Genomic DNA, 24,410 nt, shown 5'->3' with positions numbered 1-24,410 from the left:
GAGAGAGAGAGAGAGAGAGAGAGAGAGAGAGAGAGAGAGAGAGAGAGAAAAACAGCCAGGGCTTTAAAGACACCAGGTTTATTTGATTTCCAACACCAAGTCGAAGTTCTTAAGACAGTTAATTTCATGAATGCTGTGTGTATTCTGTATCTCTGAACAGACAAGTATCATTTTCTATTTAAAATGCAAAGACACCCAAAAATTACCCTAAATTTTTTTAAAGTAGGTAACTGATTCATCTGTTTGGTCATATAAACAAACCCATAGAGGACAGTGTAGAGCAAAGCTAAACCTTATGTCCGCCAATCAAAATCCATCAAAAATAACCACTACTTCCTGTTAGGAATCTGGTGACAGGAGATTCATTTGTGTGGACAGACAAATAGGTTAAACTACTTTTAAATGCCATGTTAGAATATAAAATTAATAAAACATGAGACGATGTCATTTGGGAATCGTGCCATGTGTGGACGTGGAAACGGCATTATGCCTCCATATTGGTAGGAGTAGTTGGTGTAAAACAGCTGACCTCCAAGCATTGTTTCTTCTTTGCAATTCAATGTATTGCAACAGTTTGGCTGGTAAAACAGGAAAAAAGCATCTGAACCAACGTAAAAATCATCACCTGTCATTTTTCCTCCACTGCACGGCCAAACAATAACAAAAGTCACATGTGACACATTATTTGTCACAGACTGTAATGTGCACAGGAGCCTCTTTCCTATGTACAAACGCCAATAGGGAAAATTCTCAAACCCACACTTTGCTTGAGGTTTTTATTAATTGTTTTTAGTGATATTAGATGGAGTTTACGTGTGGATGAAAGACCAAATCGCAATAAAAAACTTTCCAGTTTCATAGATATCCAGCTATGTGTGGATGAGGCCTTAGAAGCCTGTTTCCTGGAGTGAAACATTTTTGTAGGATATTCTTTTATGCCACTGTGTTTTGATTTCAATGTAGCAGAAAACAGAATGATTCATGAATAATCTGACATTGTGTGGATTACTTCACTGGTTGAACATCTGGCACTTTCTTCCATTACACAATGTCAAGCATCCCGACCCGATGGACGGGCTCTACTGTACACACAATAAACATGAGTTAACATATGGAGATGCATACAGAGGGCAGCAACATTCTCATATTTCACGGCTCAGGAGCTTCATACAATATTTACTCGTGTACCACTGAGTGAAATTAACCTACTTTAAGACCAAAGCAACACAGTCAATTCAGTATGACGACAGCATCCCAAGAAGTCAATAGTAACTATTGTATTACATGCTGGCAATAATGAGGAGAGCAGTCCAGGGGGAAAAGCCATGCCAAAATGCTGCATACCTTAGAGGGTTGCGCTGGAATCTGCAGCATAATACGGACAAGCAGGATAATAGCAGTCCAACTCTGTGGAGTCGAACAAAAGGATTCAGAGATCAAATAGATAAGCCACTCCAGACCTTTCCATTCCAGTGCATTATAGAGCTTACATCTCAAAATTCATGCTTGGAACATCATCCTTTCCCTTCTTTGATATCTCCTACTGATGCTTAAACTACAAGCCCCCGACTTTGTAGAAAGATTGTGATCCAAACTGAAGCTTAATTAAATTCCCAAATATTCAATTGACCCAGCAGCTGGTGATCAGTTTAAACGAAGCATGAAGAGGCTGTTTTATTAAAACCTGTAATCTTAAATTATATAGGCAGTGTCAGCTCAAATGTGCAGTGGTTGGGCTTCTGCGTGATGCTAATTAGAACAGGAACTGAGTGTGCATCTTATTAAAAATCACAGTTAGAGCCAGCGTCTAACACTTGCACACTGAGTAAACTCCAGTCCCGATGTCACTAAATAAACAGATGTACTAAGGACTGGTAATGAAATTACAGTCAGGACTATTCTGGCAGAGAGCCAGGGTAAACAAAGAAATAAATCCATCTGCCTGTCATGGCAGCTCGACGCCACACACACACACACACACGCACACACACACACACACACTCATTTCACCCTTTGTTTAGTGCATCGCTAACTGCAGCCAGCACCTGAGCTACAGCACCACACAAGGAGGCAACACTTCAGTAGCTATTTACCCCTCTTCAAGGTCTCCATCTTGCATCGTACGCTCTTCAAGTGCCCCACTGTGGTGGCCCCACGTCTGATTATCAGCACACATTTTGTGGAAGCCTGGATGCAGCATAAAGAAAGGGAAAAAAAAAACAACAAAAAAAACTGATTTCGGGATCCCAAGTCGTGCCTTCATGGTAAAGACGGCAGTTTGATTGTGTTGTATTGTTTTGCAGCAGAGCTAATGTGCAGAATAGCATCGGGTAGCCCACCAAGATATTCCTGCGGTGTCAGATGAAAATAAGCCTTTGAAGCCAGATATTTCTATGCAGTGTTTGAAAAGGCTCAACAATTCTTCACCGTCACTGTCTGACCATAAGTGAAACTAAACTTTTTTCCCCCCATACGAGGTCAGGAAATTTAAATTTTGTCCTTAGTTTTGAGTATTTTTATTCTTTATTCTGATTTGATATATTTTATATTCTATCTTTGTGTGAGTTTACCTGCTTTGATTCCCTGTCCATTTGCTGCTTTTGCAAAGAAATGTTGTCATTGTGGCATAATAAAGGATATTTGCACTACATTGTAAGGATAAACAAAACATTTGATGGTGACATGGCTAAGTTAAGTTCTGATGGATTAATTTACAATATTTGAGGTATGTGGAGATAGCAGGTGTGTTTTAAGGAACTCCTAAAATCATGTGTGACATCCTGGAAAAATTTCAATAATCCAGATAAACAGGAAGTGAACTGAGGATCTCGATAATCAATCGTTAAGTCCTTTACTGAGAGTCTGAAGAGCCAATCAGAGAAGTCAATAATGTAAAAGCAAAATGAAAGGCAATATTACATTTTATAGCTGAATTCCAGTAAAAGGACAATTATTTTGTAGACAATTTCTGTGGTAGTGTTTGGTCATCATTCCAATATGGAAGAAAAAGGATGTTGAGGGGATCATTCCCACTGTCAAATATGGATGTGGCAGCATAATCTGAAAATATCAGAAAGAGAGAAAAAGCTTGGCCACAGCTTCATCTCCATCAAGTTAATGACAAACTGGTTTGACTCAGTATGTTTGGAATGACCATTAAAAAAGTGTTGACATGAATGCCATGGAAGGTTTGAAAGGTTTGTCTCTTCCCATAAAATGTGTTATTACTGTTGAATGCCATTTTTCTGAATTAGAAAAAGGTACGTACAAAAGTCCCAACCCTTCACATGTGGTATCATTGAAAAGTCCTAACTGTCCTCTCCAGATACCAAAATGAATTAATTCAGTAGAATGCAGGGTGTGGGAGATTTTCAAGTTTATAAATGTCCTCTACAGAGGACAAAAATGAACTACTGGTAGTCAGGAGGTTAAGGAAAAAGGAACAAAATTCCATCAAACTATTGTGAAAAGCTTAAGGAAGAAACATTGTAGATCCAACTTAAATCCTGAAGAATTCTTGGATAAGAAAATCTCTATCATTTTCTGACTCATTACCAACATAATTTGCAAATAGAAATAATTTTGGTAATCCAGTAGCGTGATGTAATATTACTCTGTTAGTCACTTAGTGTAAAAGGGTGTCTTTTTATAGTCTATGCAAATATCTGGTTTCAACTGTACCATGAAGATTTAAACTCATAGGTAGGCAATCAACTTTCAGCTTAGCTTCTTTTATGACAACTCTGTAGAATAATAAATTTTTAATCCTTCCTCTTGTGCCTAAAACTGATCCTAGTTCTCATATTTTAAAGCAAAAAAAAAAAAAACATATTTCTCTCCCAGTTTTTTAATGATATGTGTTAACTGGTACCTTTAGACTTGTTGCGGTTCTCCTTCTGTTCATTGAAATAAGGCCATTAAAACGTAACGGTCCCACAGGTTGACAATTATTGAATATACCCAGATGTTTTCTTCAAACCTGCATCATCGGAGCAGCATGTTAAGAATCCCTCTGCAGTCCTTATCCAGAGACGATTTGGGGCTCAAGAGGAAGATTAATAAATTTTGTATTTTACATGCATCATCATGACTAATGACCTTCTTGCCAAACCGGAAAAAAAAAAGTACAACAGATTGTAAGCTTTATAGCCAAAATATACAGCGAGTCCTCGTGTGATCTTCTGAAATAAAACACAGACTTATCAAGCACTTGAAAATCCTGAATCATTGACGCAGTTGACATACATAATAGTGAATGCAATACAATGGCTTTAATAAACACTGTAGAGCTTTAAATAATATTTAACGGCTTAGGATTTTTCTTTTCTCTCTTCTAAAGAAACTGCAGGATATGTAAACCTCGTGGAGTTCCACGTGTAAAGGCTGCATATGGAAAAATAAATAAATAAATCTTCTGATGCTTCATTGAAATGAACGAGCCCAGCCCATCACCAATTTCAAGGCTGTTGCACACGCGCTTCTACATTTATTGTTCCGTTGGCCTCACCTAGAGGGTGTGCTAGGAAATTGTCAATGACGTAAAGACAACAATCATTCACATTGAGGACACACGATTAATACTTCATCCACATGTATGCAGTTACATGGTTAGATAACTGCACACATGTTATATAATCATGTATTAGATTCTGAAAGTACCACTTTCTGAACCACAGAAACAACCCAAGATATGTTGATTTCTGCGTTTTGTGTATTATTGCACAAAGCCCATTTTGTCTTAGATAATGCAAAGGAGTCAAAATTGCACTGTAAATTTGTTTCACAGTATAAATCAGTGGCTGGCCGACCCTCAGGTTGGTATCACAGGTTGCATTGAGAGCTGAGGACCATTGATGAACCAGAACAAGAATCCACATTTTGACCCAGACAACTGCTGGCCCTCTCCTTCTCCTGCAGGCTTTTAGTTTGTTTAAGTGGGCTGGGCCATGGGGGCAGATGGTTGTAGGTAAGTGGAGGACAGATTTAAAAAAAAAACAGCAACTGCGAATTTACTGACCTCTGTCTCCCCGTCTCTGCAACGGATGATTTGAGAGGGATCCAAGATTTCCCATAGTGCGATGCCTTGGTCTCAGAGTGACACACTTGTTCCCTGCTATGTGTGGAAGAAGATCGGGGTAAGTGAAAGTATGTGCAGTCACACAGAGAGAGACAGAGAAAGGCCAGTATAATGTAGGAAAATGTCCATGTCTTCCAATGCGTGAAGCTATATTTATTGTGATACTTCTAAGTAGAATCTAGAACAACCAGAAGACAATTAATTTACAGAGGCCCTAAACTCAGGTGGGGAAATCTGTTGATAGCACCGCTACTGGTTGTGCTCTTAACTAAATCAGGCATTTGTTGAAAATTAGCAAAAGGTTTACTACCAGGCATGTACACATAAAGGGCTGAACTCTGTTTGGGGTAGAAAACCAACAACAAACACACAGTAGAGAAAAGGCAGGTGGACTGTTCCAAAATATCAATAATATTGATACCAAGTCGGTATCAGAATCGGTGAGATCAACACTTTATAAAGTATTTCAGATTCTTTTTGAAATGTTATTTTTGTATTGCAGTTTCTTAAATCTACCTTAAAATATATGTTGTTTATTAAAGTATTTTATAGATACAAATTCCCCTAAAACACTGAAGAGTCGGAAGTTTGATGCTACATCAAACTCAAATAAAAGGTACCGGTATCGGTATCAATATCGGTGATACTTGAATGTATTTACTTGGTATCAGATCGATAACAGAAAATGTAGTATTTTAACTACAGAGCAAGGTTTAAATGGATAAGATGGAGCATTAAAGGAAAGGTTAAGATTAAAGAATATTCATGTGTTAGGTCAGTCCAGTCAAAGTTCGGAGCTGAATGCAATTGAGAACCTTGCCCTTTTTACTCCCTGTTGGTGTATCGCATAAAATCCTAATAAAATACCCTGAAGTTAGTGGCTATGACATGACAAAATGAAAAAATGTTAAAATAGTATGCACACTTTTCCAAAGTGCTGTGTATTTGTTTGTTTCATTTTCAACAACTACTAAATTTAATGACTGAAACACACAAAAAAAAAATACTTAAAGCTTTTCTTTTTAATTTCTTCCACGTGTTTAGAAGGGTTATGGGCAGCCTGTTTTACATCCCCACATATCAAGCAAAGCTCAAAGTGCAATGCAGCTGGTATTAAATAATGATGTGTTCTAGGTGCTGGCATTAATACTAAGGAGCAGAGTTCTCTGTGATTGGAGGAGAAGAGGAACTTGACTGTGGGCACATGCTGAGGATTAAAACAGCGCCACTTCACCCCACCGTACACTCACTAACTGGCGCATCTTTCACTGTCTTTGCCGTGGAGACTGCAGAAGTAAATAACCATTTCAGACCCTAAGCTTTATTACTGATATGTGCAGCATCTCATTAATAAAACAAAAAGTGACTATTTTTGCTTAAAAATCTCATTAAATATGATCATACATCTACTCCTGTCAACACGCCGTGCGCATAAAGACAGCTTCAGGTCTACATATCCCCTTTAGAATCAATAGCTCTCCCCGGAGGAATCAGATTGTGGTGTTGTAGTATATTTTACAGCAACAAATACCACCGGTAGTTAAAATGATCCAGGAAGGTCTATTAGTGTTTTGGTAGCATGTTCTATAAAACAGGGGTTGCAAATCTGAGGAGGCATGTGTGTGCATGCATTAGCCTCAGGGACTTATCGCTCTATCCTGAAAAGAGCTAGCATGATAATGGCAAGGGACTAGCATTTATCACATGAAGTAACTATTCCCCCCTGACACCAGAGCAGACCTTATCCCTCCAAGCCATCTGCACAAGAGAAAGCACCACACACAGAGTGACCATAAAATCCAGCGTTCATCTGAGCATGTAATTTAATACCATTGTAAAGATTACCCGCTCGCACACGCGGGATCCTTCTGCACATGCACATGAACTTTTGATCACAGCTCTTTAAAAACAGGGAGCCTGGCAAGTATTATATACACTTCATCAAGCCATTATCTTTGACCACACAGAAAGGTGTAGGTCCGTGTTTCACATTAGAGGGTGAATCAATAGTTTCCCCGCAAGAAAGCGGCGAGGAGTAATGGGGCTAAAGGTTCAGCCTACATCTCGGCTTTCTTAAATCAGTGCCATTTTTTTTTTTCTAGCAAAAAACAATTTGAATGATTGAAGTTCCTTCTAAATATATTTTTACCACTGCATACTGTGTGTGCACTTTCAAGGTTTTAAGTACACAATAAAAAAGATGGGGAGGGGGGTTGTTTTACACATCACTCATTTGGATTTTTTCCTTAAATTGATCCATGGAAAGAAGGTTGAAAAACAGCTTACCCTTAACTTTATTTTATTTTTTTTTAACTCACAATAGGTTCTGTGGTTTCCTATACTTTGATCGCCTAGAGAACCAATGTGTGCAGATTGGTGATTTGTCTTCCATTTTGTCACTTTGTCTCAAAGCAAGGCTTTCTCATTGAAAAGCTTTTACAAGATTCAGCCTGATGAACTAAACAATGACTTTCAAAGTGACTGGGACGTAATGTGTTAGCTAATGGAGACTCTTTTTAAAAAGATGCAATTTATTTTAAGCCTTTTTTACGCAATTATTATGTTACTGCATTTTTTAAAATTAATAACCAAACATCTGCTGTTGCAAAACCCTGAAAACTCTACAGCTATTTATTCATTTTGTTATGAGCTCCCTGAGAAGTTTATTAGATTTTTTTATAATGCTCTTTTATGGTCTCCTCATTGGTACATAACACATAAATATGGCAAAGTTGCTTACAGTGGTCATTTGAAGTAAAAAATAAATAAATAAATAAAATTTTGAGGTTTAAAATCTAATGAATCCCAGCAGCGGATCATTACTGAACTCGTTAAAAACTTACAAGCAAAAGAGCCACTGTGACTTTAGATCTAAACTTACTTTTAACAATCTGTCACAGTGACTGCAGCACTTCGATAGTTTAACACAGATACGGCCATTATATTCAGCTTATCGTCGATATCTCTGGCTACAAATTCCAGATTTACAATCATACAGTGCGGGTCTACTGGTGGATGAGTAGTAATGACCTTTGGATTTTATTTGAGGATATAACTTTTTAAAAATCAATGAAGAATCGCTAGCTTAACTTGTGCAGCGACCAATACAATGATAAGTCTTAGGAAAACACCTATAACTGCTGCCAAACATAATGGTATCAGAAACCGCCGCTACCCTTCAGGTTCAGCTCTGCTCTCTTTTTGAAGTGAAAGCAGCACAAAGTCAATGATTCTTTGTTGATAGCTCCTCCAAGATATCAAACGTTATCTTTAAAATTGCTGCTGGATGATGATGGTACATTTGCAAGGCAATAGTGGAACTACTTTGTGTCAACGAGGAACAGAAAAATAGAGAAATAGATTACTGGCATTTAGAGCTGACATGAGCTATATAAAAAGTAAGACACAGACGATGATAGCGGCTTGATGAAGTGTATAAAATACTTGCCATGCTCCCTGTTAGAGAGCTTCGATTCTTCCAATTTGTCTCACTGTCATATCTTCTCTCAATCATCACGAAGCTGCAGACATCTAGGCAGACGGAGTGCAAACAGTGATGGCTATCGGTATTGACATTGGTCTAAAAGGATCCGCTAGCCTTCCTCTGGCCCTGTAGGCTCCATAATTCCCTATTCAGAAAAAAAAAAGAAAAAAAATAATAAAATGCTAGCCTCTGCACTCCTCTTCCTCTCTGCTGCTCCGCGAGGGAAACAAAGAGCATTACTGCTTAATGCCCCATAGCGTTCTGACATCACCTTTCCACAGGAGAGGAGGACACACTCGATTTGATGGGCTAATTGTGTGTGGCATAATTAATCAATGTCTCCTGAACAACAAATTCCCATGTGTGCACACCCTACGTCGCATGAATGCCTTCAAAAACATAGAGGGGGTAATTGAATTTACATTTATTTATATTTCTTTACAAATGATTTAGTCGTTACTGAGAGATACTTGTGAGGTATTTTAACTGGGAAATAGATGCGATAGATGGGCATGAACTGAGTTTGCCCTTGGCGGCGCTGTACTCGAGTGCAGAGACGGCAATCAGCATTGCTTGAGGCTGATTATTTTTTAATGACAGAGTGGGAAGAGGCATCAGAAGAGACTGCAAGATTAAGGTGACGTTTCTGCTCTTTGTTTCATATTAGGTGCATCCTTATGCCACACTTATAGCAGGTTGATCAGGCACTGCATCCATGTAGACTAAAGAGCATGCAGCTGTAGACATCTTTAGCACCCGACAAAAGGTACAATAAATATTGTGTTTATGAAATGGGAGAAAATGCGATGTACCGACACCTCTGAGAGACGGGCTATGTCCCGGGAAGTAACACTGCGTTAAATTTTATTACGCACAAACTGGCAACGGCAAGCAAAGCTGTTACATTTTGGCTGCTGAAATGTCAAAGAGTTTGAGCCACGGCCGTGTAAAACTATCAAGTCTTACCTTCATGATCAAAACAATAACTATCCCAGAAAGGAGTTATGGAAAAAGGGAATGACGACGAATATCAAAACTGTCCAAGTAATAAAATTAGTATGCATTTTAGAGCGCACGTAAAGTATTCAAGTAACCAGCTGAATCCTGGAGTGGATTGAATTTCCATTACTTAGCACGCAGATCAATTTTAAATGTCTCTTCACTTAGTTGTCTCCTCGGATGTGGAAGAAAAAAAGCAATCACTGTCTACAGTTCACACCGTGTTAGTATTGCCAGCAGGCTGCAGCCAATACCTTGGGAAAGTTGCAAAACAAAATTTGAATAAATCTCACAAACACAAGCTGAGTCACTGGCTGTAAATGCAGATGGGCTATGCAGCTGAAGTTTTGAACTTGAAGTTCTTAAACGACAAATTGCTATTGAGCTGAAAAGGTGCCGTTCTTGCTGTCAACATTTCAGCAACTGGCATAAATGTCTGCAATTTAGTTAAACAAGAAGTGCATAAAGGCTGAAACATGGCAGAAAAATATCAATTTCCCGTTGCCTCTTTAAAATTAGGCGTTTAACACCAGACACAACCTCAAGAGCATAAGATTTAAAGGTCACACGGTTCCCAGTCACAACATCTAAACACCGTATGGACTGTTGTTTAACGTGGTTAGGGAGCCTGTTAAGTTTGGCGTCAAAAGCAACAATTAGGGAATCTGGTTAGCATGCAAGTTTCCCTTGGTAAAATATATGCAAAATATACAAATTAACAGCAGAGTTAATTTGGCAAGATACACATATGAAAAAAATGCCTGTATGATAAAAAATACCAGGGCAAAAAAGAGATCACTGATAGGTCAACGAGGAATTATTTTTTTTGTCATTTAGGGACAGGCAAAAAAAAAAAGAAAGAAAGAAAAGAAATGTCAGAATTGTCCTGAATAATACCAATTCAGTTTCCTTTTAGGTCTGACCTGCTGACTGAATTGATATTTCCAGGGCTGTAATACACAAAAGACTAAGATTGTGTTACAGGTGCTAAGCCATATGTGACAGAAGCTCTGAGCCTAACAGAAAATGAAGATTATCCCAATATACACATAAAAACATACATCTAAATCATTCCATATAAATGACAGACATTCTACGTCAGTCTGTCTTAAATAAAAACACAACTTGATAAGTTGTCTTATTATTCAGATTTCTGAACCCTACAACAACGTGTATACATGGAGCAATTGAAAAATCAGGTTCACTCCATCAAATATGGATATTTGAACTATTCTTTACAAATAGCCTTATGCACTTCTTATTTTTAATGATAGCTTATTTTCTTGTTTCAAAATGTATGGAAACAAATAATTTCTGTTATGATCATTTGTAAAAACTCAGAATGACTTAGAATTGATAAAGGTTGTCAGTAGTTCAGAGAATAAAACAAAAATGTTTATCTTAATCATCTGTAAATACTAAATTCAGATAGGCTATTTTTCCAGTTTTATGTCCCTAGCTTTTATACAAATGCAACTAAACTAAAAAAAAAAATAAGTACATTAAAGTACATGTCACAGGTTGATAACTTAAAAAAAAGGAAAATATTAGCTTTGATGCATTTATGGAGTAGAGAAAAAATATTTTTTTAATATTTTAGTATTTGACCCGTTAATTACTGGCCAAAAAATTTTGAGAATCCTGTTCTCTGGGAGATTAATTGGTTCACCTGTAGAAAAAAAATGTAACTGAACTAAAAGTTGTCTTGGAGAAGAATATGCCGAAGTGCTACACCAACTAATCAATTGGCTCAATAAGAACTGATCACTTTCAGTCACTTAAAAGTATGCTATTGATTATCTGGTTCCATGTGACAGAGCAATCTCACTCAGGCCAAAACAAAGATATCGAAACAAAACCCTCACTTAAAGGTCTTCCAGCGACATATGCATTTCTCAGAGGTTTTCACTCAAAATATATGGTTCTGGAGAGGAGTGAAATGTTAAAGTTTATTTTTTCCGCCTTGCCGGGGCTACATTCAAAGTGCTTTACATTATAAAACATAACACAATAAGCCCGCCCCCCCAAAATAAAAAATTGCAGCAGCAAAATAAAGAGAAAATAAAGGAAAGTTGCAATCCAGACTACAAATAATCAATCTTCCGCAATCAACAAACGTATTAAGAAACGGCAGCTCTAAACAAAGGGAGTTTTAACCTCAATTTAAACGACCTCAGTGTTTCAGCATTTTTGCAGAAGTTTGTTCCAGATTGGAGGAACAAATTCCAATCTGCAGAAGCGTTCAGATTTAGTACGATTACTAAATCTGAATGCTGCTTCTCCATGTTTGGTTCTGACTTTGGGGATGCAAAGCAGACTTGACCCAGAAGACCCGAGAGGCCTGGAAGGTTGATACAATGACAACAGGTCTTTAAGATATTTTGGTGCAAAGCCCTTCTGTGATTTCTAAACTAACAAAAGTGTATTCCATGAGCTGCAGGAAGTCAGTATAAGGACTGTAGAACTGAGGTGATGTGCTCTATTTTCCCAGTTTTAGTTAGAATGCAAGTAGCAAGGTTCTGGACCAACTGCAGCCGTCTGATTTTTTTTATGGGGACCTTTGAAGACGCTTTCGCAGTAATCAGTTCGACTAAAGATAAACGCGTGGATGAGTTTCTCAAGATCTTGTCAGGACATTAGCCCTATCATCCTAGAAATGTTCTTCAGATGATAGAAAGCCGACTTTGTAATTGTCTTTATGCGTCTTTGAAGGTTCATGTCGGAATCCATCACTGCACCCAGAATCCAGGACTGATCACTAGTTTCTAGTTATAATAGCTGAAGCTGTTTGCTGACTATTTCGTTCCTCTTTTGGTCCAAAGATAATAAGTTCAGTTTTGTTTCTATTCAGCTGAAGAAAGTTATGGTACGTCCATGCATTGATTTGCTATAAGTGTCTGTTTAAGACTTGAACAGACTCAGACTTGTCTCTTCAGAGATGTATTCATAATAATGAGGATACGATGCATCCTATACGTCTAAAAGCTAATATTTAAAACAAATGCTGTAAAAAAATCCTGCATATTAATTGGTCCATCTCAAGATAATACAGCTATATTGACATGAATGAGAAATATAAATGCAGCACAGAAAGCTTTTTTAGCCTGTATAAGATAGAAACACTACAGACACTGATTCAAATCAAGATTTTAAAAAAAGAGCACTTATTTTTGCATGGTCAAATAATAAAAACCAATGAGTATGCACTTTATTCTATAATTACTTTTTTTGTTTTGCAAAGTTCTTTGTCGTTTTTGTTCAAATATGAATATTAAATAATTAAAAATACGACTAAGTAATGGTTACTTGCATTCCTAATAAAATCACACTGTGCTTTTCAAATTAAATTAGAATTATTAAGAAAGACAATAAATTTAAAGTACTGTGTAGAAAACAAAAACAATATCCCTAATAAAGCAGCACAATGTTTTCTTTGCAATCACCAATGTCCTAGCGACATGCTAGCAGTTGACTATCTGTAAAGTGGTCAGCATGAGTGTGTTTCTGGGCAGGCACTGATGGAGAAATGTGGAGAGGCTTGTTGAACGTTCTCTAAAGGCTTATGAAATGAGCCGCCGCATGCAGCCCGGCGTCTGACTTTTGGAGGACGGATCTCTTTGATGGTTGCAAAGATCAAAGCCGAGAGATTTGCTTCTATCCGCAGTAATTTCAGACCCCCCACCATCGCATATACACAGACAGACACAGACACGTAACACTCTTGAGCTCATTCTTCCTTAATTTGTTGTTTGCAGGTTAAAATCTCAAAACACTTTGTGTTTATCAGCAAAGTTACCATGTCTCCTCTTTGTCTTTCATGTTGAAAAATGATGCTTTCATGCTGCTGCATACGCCAGTCAGGTATAACATTAACACCACCAACAGATAACGCTGTTTATCTCTTCTTCATGGCATCCGTTAGGGGTTGGGATACATAAGGCAGCAAGTGATCATTTTGTCATCATAGCTGTTGTGTCAGAAACGGCAGAAATGGGCAACTGAAAGATATGAGTGAGTTTGGCCACAGTCAAAATTGTGATGGCTGAACAGCTGAGTCAGAACATTTGGAAAACTGCAGCTAAGGTGAGCTTTTCCTAATCTGCAGCAGACGAAGGAAAAAGCAGTGATAAACAGACAAAACGTTTGCTCATGGGCAGTCAAGACTCAGTGATGCATGTACGGAGCGAAGGGTGGCCTGTGTGGTCAGTAGAGTTGTAAAAATAATCAGAATTTAGATTAAGTCCATACAAGAAATATTAACTTCCAAAAAAATACTAATTTCCGTCAAAATTTATGCAAAATAAGGCTAATTCACATAGCAAACTAGCTTCCCTCCATTATTTTAGGAAGGCCATGATATGTTAATTGTTATTTAAATGCCAGCAACTTGCTAGCAGCCCCTTTACAGCTCTTTCCACAATTACAGATATCTTTATTGTGTAAATGTTTAACTAGAAAACAAAGATACAGCAGAAATACATACATGTCCCCAGTTGAAGCAGTAATCATTGGCTAAATATGCTGGGTAGTATCGGCTATTTACAGGTTTAAATTAGCCACTTTTTGATAACACCACAGGACAAGATAGACAGCTGGATTAACAGCGGGAGTACCTGGAGATAACTTATGCATTCACAGGAAGAACATGGGATTCAAGCTACTGTATGCAAGCCAACATGCGCCACAGGGCAAGTTTTTATTTTATATATATATTTGTGTTGTTGTTGTTTATTTTTTATATATATATAATTTCTATTTTGAGACATAGTCTGAGTGAAAGAGAGCCCATATTTCTCAGACTTTTTCAGTGGCGGAGTTAAGGTTGACATTGAATAGCCAGATGTTGCAGCATAATCATATCTGGCTGTAAAACATTTATGAGGCATTAGACCTCACAGCCAAGGATGCTGCTGATTATGGGGTCAGGGAGAGGAGCAGGGGGACGCCAGGGGAATTTCTAAAGTTGTAACAATGAGCCTGCTTTTTTTTATCTGATAAGGTCTTCGCTTTGAAATTATTCCACACATATAAGCCTACATGTTACTTAACTCTACATATTCTGACATTAGTCGGTGTTGTGAGAGAAGGGAACAACTTCCGTTTCTCAAATCTTGATGGCTGCTTATGTAGGCACCCTTTAACGCAAAATGTCAGCTGAAACACCAAAGGAGATATGATATTTTTCTAAGGGATGATTCTTTTTTTCTACCCTTCTATGTTATATTAGTTTCAGCATTTTGTCAGCTAAAACCAGATCTCATTTCAACATCATGACTGAAAAAAAGCGGCTTAGAGCAGATGACACGCCTCTGTCAGAGCCTCCATGCCAGCAAAATGTGGGTTACACAATTACACATAATTCCATAGGCTTCACCCAGAACCCTGCAGTAATGGGATCCATTTTATAGGCGCTTAAAGCCATCCTATTCGAGACATAACATCTGGACAGAAGAATTCATCCTTTTCGGTGTGTCTGCTTCATTAAGACTGACCAAAGGAGAGAGAGAAAAAAAAACACAGAATAAGGTTAGTCCTGTCACATAGTGGCGCAGAGCAAATGTAGCATGTCACTCTGAATCTGAATAATCCCATCAGCCTCAATTTTCATTTAGGTTTTATTTTATTTTTTGGCCTAAGGGGAAACACGACAATGAGCACATCTGGTAAACCTTGACAGACATGAGCAAACTATTGCATTCGGTTTTAATTTAAATTTTGAGCTTTTTATCCTTCCCTAAAGAGTGAAATGTCTGGGAATGTGCCGACACAATTTATCATATTTCACATGCATACCAAAACCCAGCAAATTAGAGTTAGAGAAACATATTTGTTTACAAAGCTAAATTGTGAAAATGAACACTCATATCTAAAAATGTCATATGTAAAAGTATTGCTGTTGATTTAAACATAGCCACTTGGGTAATGTTTTTTTTTTTTTTTTTTTTTTTTCCTTAGTTTGCAAGCTCTCCCTTTGATTTAGTAGAGTTTGTTCAGGTACTCCAGTTTGTTCCGACACTGCAAAACTGACTTGCAAGTAATTATTCAGCAAGATACAGAATCGTGGGTCTTATTATTGATGAAACAGTACTAGTTACATTGCCAGATTATGTCACTTTTAACATGGTGAAAAATGTTTTTTATAACTGAAACAAACTGAAAATGTAACTAGTATTTTTCCTCAAGATTAATGGATTGATTTAAAACAAGTCCCTCTATCTTGAAAAGTTACTTGTATGTTAGCTTTATCTTGTTTCAGGTGTGCGAAGATATTTATATTTATAAATCTTACCAAAATGATTTTGTACAATTTTGTATTTTTGCAGTGCACAATTAATAAAAACAAGCCTAATTGGCTGAACTGGAGGATTTTGCATATCTGTTAGGTCTGAGGGGCTTGTATGAACGTTTCTCTCGTTTCGGACCTCGTTATAAACAGGAGACTGTATGGATCAACCTTTATGCAACCCTGACCAGTAATAATCAAGACACTGATGATGGATGGTAAGCTTTCTGGTATGGTCCCAGCTAGTCTCTTGATTTTACAAGAGACTGGCTGTAACAAGTGATGTTACAAATCATCACAGGCTATGTTGGTTTAAGGACATACAGATGTTGCCTCATTCATTATTGCCGTTCTATTAGCTCAGCTTGCTGTTTAATTTAAAACAAGATTTTTTTTTTTTTTGTGGCAGAAGAGGCTTTTCTCTCTGGTTCATTCTCATCTGATATCGGTAGATTGTGAAACCTGCCAATCAAGATTCTGTGCTCCTAATACTAAGCTGAATTCTCCTTTGACACCGAGAGCACGCCCTGTTACCCATCTTTCATCATCCTTGCAGGTGTTCATTTCAGTCGCATTTCATTCTTCAGCTTCTCTGTAGGGTCTGATTATTATAGATAAACTCATCTAGGTCATCTTGTCATGGGCCGCCTGTCAATTTTGTACCTGAATCAGAGATGGAAAGTGAGCTTATTCCCTTGTTTTTGCTCCACATGCCATTATATTGACTTACTGTTTTGCTTCAGGTAAACACAGATTCTTGGTGGGAAGTGTAACACTACTTTTTGCTTTTGTAAAAGAGAAAAGGGGCACAGCCTAATTAGAATTTGTTGTCTAAGAAATCCGTTGCTTTTTGGATACAGAAACATGTTTTAACAAACCGTCTTATGTATCGTAGGTCTTAGATATACAACATTTCAAGCAAAACAAAGGGAAGCGTTATCGTAGCTTGGTTTGGTACAAGAACCACATGGTAGAAGTAAACAGACCTCTAGTTGTTTTAAATAACTCAAACCAAAGTACTATGCATAAAAGTTCATTCTTAATATTTAAATGTCTTTGTTACCAGTGTAATTAAATATAAACAAAAATATACGTTTAGTTGTACTGAAATCAGTCGGACGGTATTTAGATGACTAAACTTCATTGTAAAGGATGGCATAAACACTTGTATTTTTGATGGATTTTTTTTTGTTTTTTATATTTTATTTTATTTTATTTTATTTTATGTATTTGGAAATTAAAGTAAAAATTACACTATTACTATCCATGCTATTACTATTTACTAAATGAACATGTTTTTTAAATAATATGGGTGGATATAATAACATTGAGTTTAGAAATTGTGTTCAAGACACACTTCTGTCTGATAAAGCCATATTATTCAGAAGTCATGTTAAGAAGTTGATTGAGAACAAATTTATGCTCATTTTTAATGAATAGAAAATCTACTCATTGCAATTTACGTAGTAATTATGGCCATTCATGTGTAATGGCAATTGAAGGTAATACGTTCACGACAACGTGGGGGATCACCTTTTTCATCACAAACATCAACCACGTATCATCCGATACTCCACTGAGTGTTTATTACACCCATTGATGATCAATGTCTGGGGCAGAGTACAAAGGTGATCATGTAGTTTATGAAAAATTATTTTTAATCAGGCAGATGCAGCGGAGTGACTATCCCCTGGAGCGCGATTCGGCACTTCACATGCTGAGTTCTAACTGCATTTCATCTGAAATGTGTGTTTTCATGCTTCTTTTTGAGATGAAGACATACTGCTCAACTTTCACAGGTTTTTAAAAAGTACTTAGAGTTCACCCAAGCAGACGGGTTTCAACAAGTTTCTCTTTCACGACTGGAGGACCAGAGATCACATACTTGACATATGCAGCTGCCTAGGGTTCACACACTACAGGATTTGGCAAACCAAATAAATGCGAGAAACTCTGATTGTGGGATTCCGCTTTAATAGGTAAACAAACCCACCGGTTGGCAGCACTAATAGATGATATTCTATAAATTCTGACCAGATTATTTTTTTATTCTCCCAGCAAAATAAAAGAGATGGAAATTAATTTTTCCTGTTCTTAGTAGGTTTAGTTCAAAATCAACATTAGGTGTTGATTTTGAACATATCATTTTTTCCTTAACATACAGCACTATAATGATTAGACTTGATTGACTAGATGAAGAATATGTGACAGCCTGCATATTGCTTGTGTTAAATATTCTGTCCATAAAAATTGAATTCTTTAAAATCAAATTGGGTTAAACTCCAGTTAAAACACAGACAAAAGGACTTGTTTATATTTTATAAATAACTGAAATATTTTTAATTTAATCTATTTTTAACTGTACGTTCAAAAGTTAAAATGTTTTGATTATTGGTGAGATGTGCTTAAAACAATCAAATTATTGGAGGCTTTGTGATTAATTCACCGTGATTAATTACATTTTAATCAAATAGCAATTCCTGATTAAAGAAAATATTTTCAATTTCAATAAATTTCATCAGTGGCAAAGAATCAATAGATAATATAAAATTACCATATGATGATTGTATAGCAATGTGTTCTTATGTTGTATTTAGGTAGTAATGATTATGTCTTTATTAATGTATTTTCAGGTAAAAATAAGAAAATTAATCAGTTTTTAGGTGAAGTGTCCTCTCACTTTTTCATTGACTACATGTAACATGATGACTTTTGGGTCGATTGTCATTTCAAACTATATGAATGTGTCCAAGTTTGACAAAAAAAAAATAAAATATCATGTTTAACCGAGTGTGACTGAGGTTGGGCCAGGTCTGTTCCCCTCAGACACTTGTAGACAACGTGTGTCTTTACTCCCTCTTACAGTCACAGGTTGTTCTGCCATCTTATCTTCCCAACTGTCCCCAACTAGTGCAGAATGATGCAGACATTTTTCCTTCTAGGTTTCATGGCTAGTACTGGGCAAAATATTGTGTAGCGTGTCCCCAGCTTTAAACTGCAACTTCTGCCTTTTAGATTGGTCTTCCTAACTATGTATGACTTGAGGAAGCAGTAGAACAAAACAAGATAAAAGTAAATAAAGCACAATGTCATTCTCCTCAGGCAAGGGTAAATTAAACTTTATCAAAGCCAAACTGTAAACCAGTTGTTTTTTTTTGTTTGTTTTTTTTGTTTGTTTTTTTGCCTGGCAAGGTTAGATGATTTGCACATTGATGAGGAGGAGACGTTTAGATGCCTCATGGAGTTCAGTTTAAATCCTGCAAAATCAGAGGAAGAGAGGAGGAGGGAGAGAGAAAGAGAGTTGTAACACATAACTAGACAAAAACCACACTCGCAGCCAGACCAACCAAGGCATGCAATTACTCTGGCACAGTGGTTTGTCCCCCCTGTTTCTTGTTAGTACTGTATGTTGCTGAGTTCTCTCGAGTACCGCAGATACACACAGCATCATCACTCCACCGGAACTCCTGTACCGTTCTTCGTTTTCATCACAACATTGCTGATGAGGTCTTGAGCTCAATTACTCATTTCCCAGCTCTCCTCCACTACCCCAGTATTAATCACCAAGCCCACCACACTGAAGAGCCGAATTTCAGACACACTCCTCTCAGAGAATAGTTGTGTTGTCACGAGATGGGTTTACAGTTTAAACAGACCTGTATCCACACAGCCTTTACGTTCATGCACACTGCAATTACAGTGTTGGACTTCATTTTTCTAAGGACTGAGTAAAGTCTATGTCTTTTGGTCTGCATGAGCTAGAATGTTTCCGTCCAACTCACCAGTGGCTTCATGTACATTTAGTGGGGATTTCCTTCTGAAAGATGGGATATACAGTTAAACCGAGAAATCGGCTTCTGCACAAAGAACTCTAGATGTATGAAACTGCGCTTTCTTTTGAATCCAGGCACATTTCCTTTTATATCCAGATCAAGGTGAAATTGAGCGCACCAGAACACTTCCCTTGAAATCTCTCCTTTTAAATATTCAAGTAGATTTAGAAATGCCCTACACGTGTGGTTCTCCTCCCTCTAAATTCCAAGATCACGTCTAAGTAATAGACGAAGAGGAAGTCAATGGGCAAAGAGTAGAGGTTGTTCCTTAATTAGGTGCTTAAGAACAAGTTGTATTTTATAGGGAAGATCATAAACTCATCCAGTAATGTTATTCAATACTTGTATGTATTCCACATGCTATGCGAAAGCTCAGCAGTAAAAGTGTGTAGGGGGCATCTCAAACTTTGAGTGTTTCATTCACCTGCCATCTGTAAAAAACAGAGACTTTTAGGAACTCAGAGGGTTCTGAAACTGCTGTTTAACCAGCAAAATAATCATTCACTGAACTACCGATCTGTACCGATGATGTCAAGACAGGATGATATCTGGGGGTGAGTATGCCTATTAGAGGGATTAATATTAGTACAATTAAGGGACTATATTCACAGTGAAACAATCCATGGCGCTGTGTCAACAATCAAAGTCTATTCCCAACAATACAGTTCATTAGAATGAATGATACAAGCATTAAACTTGACCACCTTGCCACAATGTGGGTTAGTTGCATTTGCAAGTCACATAAATTCTAAATGTTAATGCTTCTTGTTAAGCTATTTCACTGTGGAGTGCTGCTTGTACAGCAATGTGTATGCAGTCGATAGATTTAATTACACTGAAACAGTGGTGTTCAAAGTCAGTGTTCAAGGACCGGCGCCCTGCATGTTGTAGATGTTCAATTGTTTCAACACACCTGAATCAACTGAATGGATCAATCGCATGCCTCTGCAAAGCCAGGCAACATGCTGAGGAGGTAATACACCCAATAGAACCAGCTGTCTCCACAAGGACATATCTGAAATCTGCAGGCCACCAGTCCTGGGGGACTGGAGTTAAACAATCATCTATCAAGGAAGTAAGTTCTTCCTGCAAATCATACTTAATGTCCCAGCTTGTCCATTACATTTCAGGAAAATTTGATGTAACCAGCAGAGAAATGCATGATACCATCCCACAATTGTGCAACTCAGCATCAAAAGGCAGAGTTCCAATCTGTCTGTCAGGTCTCTCTGCAGCGTCTCTGTTAGCAATCTCTCGATGTGGTCAGTCTTACTGTGACCGCCACTACCAGGCAAGGTGAGTGACGTGTCTTGCCCAAGGACACTGACTGAAACAGACAAAGCCACCCTGAAAAGGCAACAGTTTATGGGATGAACTCCTACCACCGTGGCCACTGTCAGATGCAAAACCATCACCACCGTTGGGATGTTAAACCTTTCTGGCTGTCTTAGCCCCTGAGCATCGGTTTTCTGGTTTTCAACATTCCTTTGCTTTTCTATGCTGGTGGTGGACAAAGTACTCACTTTCATTACATCAAAGTGCTGATCCTAATTGTCAAATGTTACAACATTAAAAGTAAAATGTTTGACAAGGCTACTGCTGAAGCTACTGCTGTAGCCTTTTCAAACAGAGGTGGGTGGAGTAGCCAAAAGTTGTAGCAGTACAATTTTATAACTCATTATTATTATTTCTACTGGTGCTTTAAACTTGTTGGATTAAATAATGAAACCAAAGATGACTCTTTTTTTGTTTATTTTTATAAAAAGCCTTACCCCGTAAAAACAACTCTCACGTACCAACTAAAGCTCAATATGCTACCATCCTTCTGTAGAGACAGTTAAATGGATCATTTTGTTGAATAACTTGACTTTCCTGGATACGTGGCAAACCTAAAAGCTCAACAACGATATGTTGATGGAAGCAATGAACAAATGTTAAAACTCAGCCCACTGAACCTCTGTTTGGATGGAACCGGTAGCCACAGGCCAGTACAGCAGTGCCATAAAGCTCCGAATGCAGGCTGGTGTAAAAGCATCACTGCTCAATGAGCCACACTCATGAAATGTGACAAGTACTGCTGCCTTACCATATGTTGTCAAATTTATATAGAACAGAAGACTGTGTGAAAAAGCTTAATTCTCCAGGGAATAACGATGCTATAATCTATGCAACGCTCATTTGGACAAGAGGAAAACTGATGTTTAATTTGTGAAATTAATTATTACTTATTGCTATTTATACATGTACCAGACATGCTTAGTTTTAATAAGCTAAGAGAAATGTTTTCTGGCTTCATCTTTAAAGTTTATATTAAGAACTCAAATACTTAATATGAGTCCTATAACATTTTGTTGTCCTTTTGGATTTCTAAAATATATTGTATTTACTTTTAACAATGGAAATATGCTGCTTTAACACTTACGGTGAATTTGTAAATATGTTAATGAAAGTATATGTATTAAATTCTCATGTTTCTGTATAGGTAGATGACCTGTGTTTATTTATTATTCCATGCTTTCCTGAGCTTTGTGACTTCTTGTTAGTAAATGGAAGTAGACTGAAAAACAGCTTGAAAGGCTGGGGCAGTTTGCTTAATTATAATACATTTGTGAATCCTTATCTGTCCTTAATCAACCTTGGCAATTTTTACTGCACTCGTTTTACTGCGCTCTCCTCTGAGGCGCAGAAAACACCCATCCTCGCGTCAAATATCTACTTAAGACACAAGACAAAGCCTTATCTTCAGGCAGCTGTGAGCGTGTTAGGAGAGTAAATGATTCAGTTCCTCAGTGCAAGACAACTTAGCCTCTGATGCATAGAACTCCTCAGAATTAAAGAAACAGTACGCTCTCATGTCCTAAATGGATGTTTTCGAATGATATCTTCATAGTGAACGGGATATCTGGAGTTTTAACAAGCCCAACACTAAAAACAGAATCTAATTAAATACAACTAATATTAATAAGTCAGATTTTTCTTCTTGTCACCATGAGTTTTTCCAGACAACTGATTAAATCAATAAATGTGACTAACAAGCAACTAGATTGATAACAAAAACTTTCCATGCCAAAATTAAAATTACATGCCGTTAATATGTCATATCATAACTTTTTATAGTCTTCTGATGCAGCTTAACTCAAGACAAATTATGACTTAACAGATTTACAGACAACATGAAGGACATATACTTCATGTTGTCTTTCCTTTCCTTTAGAGCAAAACCACTGAGAATATTGCTTAGTTAACTTTATACAAAGTACAGTCAGACAAGGTATGAATTTTACATTGTCTAATTACTATAAAAGTTCTTTCCAGACATAAATAACATAAAAATATGACAATTGTACTTAAGCAGTGCTTTTAGTGTTTCATTAGGGACCTACAGCAATAACTGAAATGATTAAGCCATATAAAAGATCCATGTTATTATTTAGATGTGACATTTTAGTAAAAATTTTCTACCAAAACAAGATGTGCTGCTTTGATGATTTTCAAAGACTGATTTTAAGAAGTACTTTTGTTAAAGAAAATATTCCAAGGACCATGAATGTTATCAGAAAAAAAATGTTTCATTTCAACAACTAATGTCTATGTTGGATACTTGACTTTAACTACAATATTCTGATTTCATATTATTGTATCCTGGATATTATTATTGTATGCTGGATATTATTATGTGACTATTTTACTTTATTTCAGAAACTCAATTCACTAAGTGAAGTACATTATATAGATTAAATACACAGACTGATGTGTTTTAACCTTTGTTTATGGTAATTATGATGCCTTTCCATTTATGTGGGCTTAATGACAAGTATATTTAATACCTACTTAAGGGAATTAAAGGTTGTTCAAACCTTTAATACCTTTTGAAGGTTGTTATTAAAATGTACTTTTAATCTAACTGATGAGCCTCATTGGGACACATACTCTAGTTTATTCAATTGGACTATCTTTGCTTATTTTTTAAATATATGTGCATGCACACAGCCCTGGTAGGTAGAAAACACAAAGTAGTGAAATTGAACTTCCTAAAATTGTATGAGCAGAAACTCCATGTTTTAATAAATTGTTACTCTTTATACATAGGGTCAAGTTGGATTAAAAAGATTTTCTACCTAAATTTAAAAAAAAATCATTGGAAAACTTTGATTTACTCAGGCTATCAAAAGATACTGACTGAATAAAAAAAAGTAGACCAAATCTGTGAGGGAAAAACACTTCTTCAAATCACGGCTTACTCGTTAACGTTAAAACGAACCAAATGATATAAGCACTTGAGATCCAAGAGCTCCCACAGTTGCACCTAAACTGAAAAGCTCTCTACCAACTTAGTAGTTGGTAGTTGGTACACTTTCCTTTAGAAGTGTAGAAAATGATTGGCTAACTTCTGATTAAAAATGTCTCCAATTGACAAGAACTTGCAAGCATTTCGATTGTCAACATTCTCCTTTCAGACTTTCCATGAGTTTCACGCTCTAATTCAGGACAGCAATGGGGCTCTTCTGCCAATCAGAGGCACACTGATAGAGGAGCAGGTGCTTGATGTCATGCTGCAGCAACTCCATTGGTTGGTTTGCTTCTGAAAAAAATTTGCTCCAAAAATATTGTCCATTTATCTTTTTGTGTTTTTTAGCTATCCCTTAGTTGGGGTTAAATATAGGATTGTTAAAGTCACAAATGCTTCAAGACAGGAAAACTGAAGGGAAAAAAAACTGTACCTTACACAGGTGA

At 37.0% G+C, this 24,410-nt stretch overlaps 1 long non-coding RNA gene across 1 annotated transcript in view; it reads right to left on the bottom strand.

Annotated features, from left to right (window-relative positions):
- Positions 1-258: 258 nt before the first annotated feature.
- LOC103135975 (uncharacterized) overlaps positions 259-24,410 on the bottom strand; it is a 47,044-nt gene continuing 22,892 nt past the window's right edge. Inside the window, exons 4-5 of the long non-coding RNA XR_475977.2 lie at positions 5,018-5,113; positions 259-2,187 (exon numbers count right to left, since the gene is read on the bottom strand). This is a non-coding gene — a long non-coding RNA (uncharacterized LOC103135975). The remainder of the gene's footprint in view (positions 2,188-5,017; positions 5,114-24,410) is intronic.

This window comes from Poecilia formosa, unplaced genomic scaffold (assembly GCF_000485575.1).
Source record: "Poecilia formosa unplaced genomic scaffold, Poecilia_formosa-5.1.2 Scaffold29, whole genome shotgun sequence".
NCBI lineage: Eukaryota > Metazoa > Chordata > Actinopteri > Cyprinodontiformes > Poeciliidae > Poecilia > Poecilia formosa.
The sequence above is the reverse complement of the archived record's forward strand: the minus strand, read 5'-3'. Positions and strand labels throughout refer to the sequence as shown.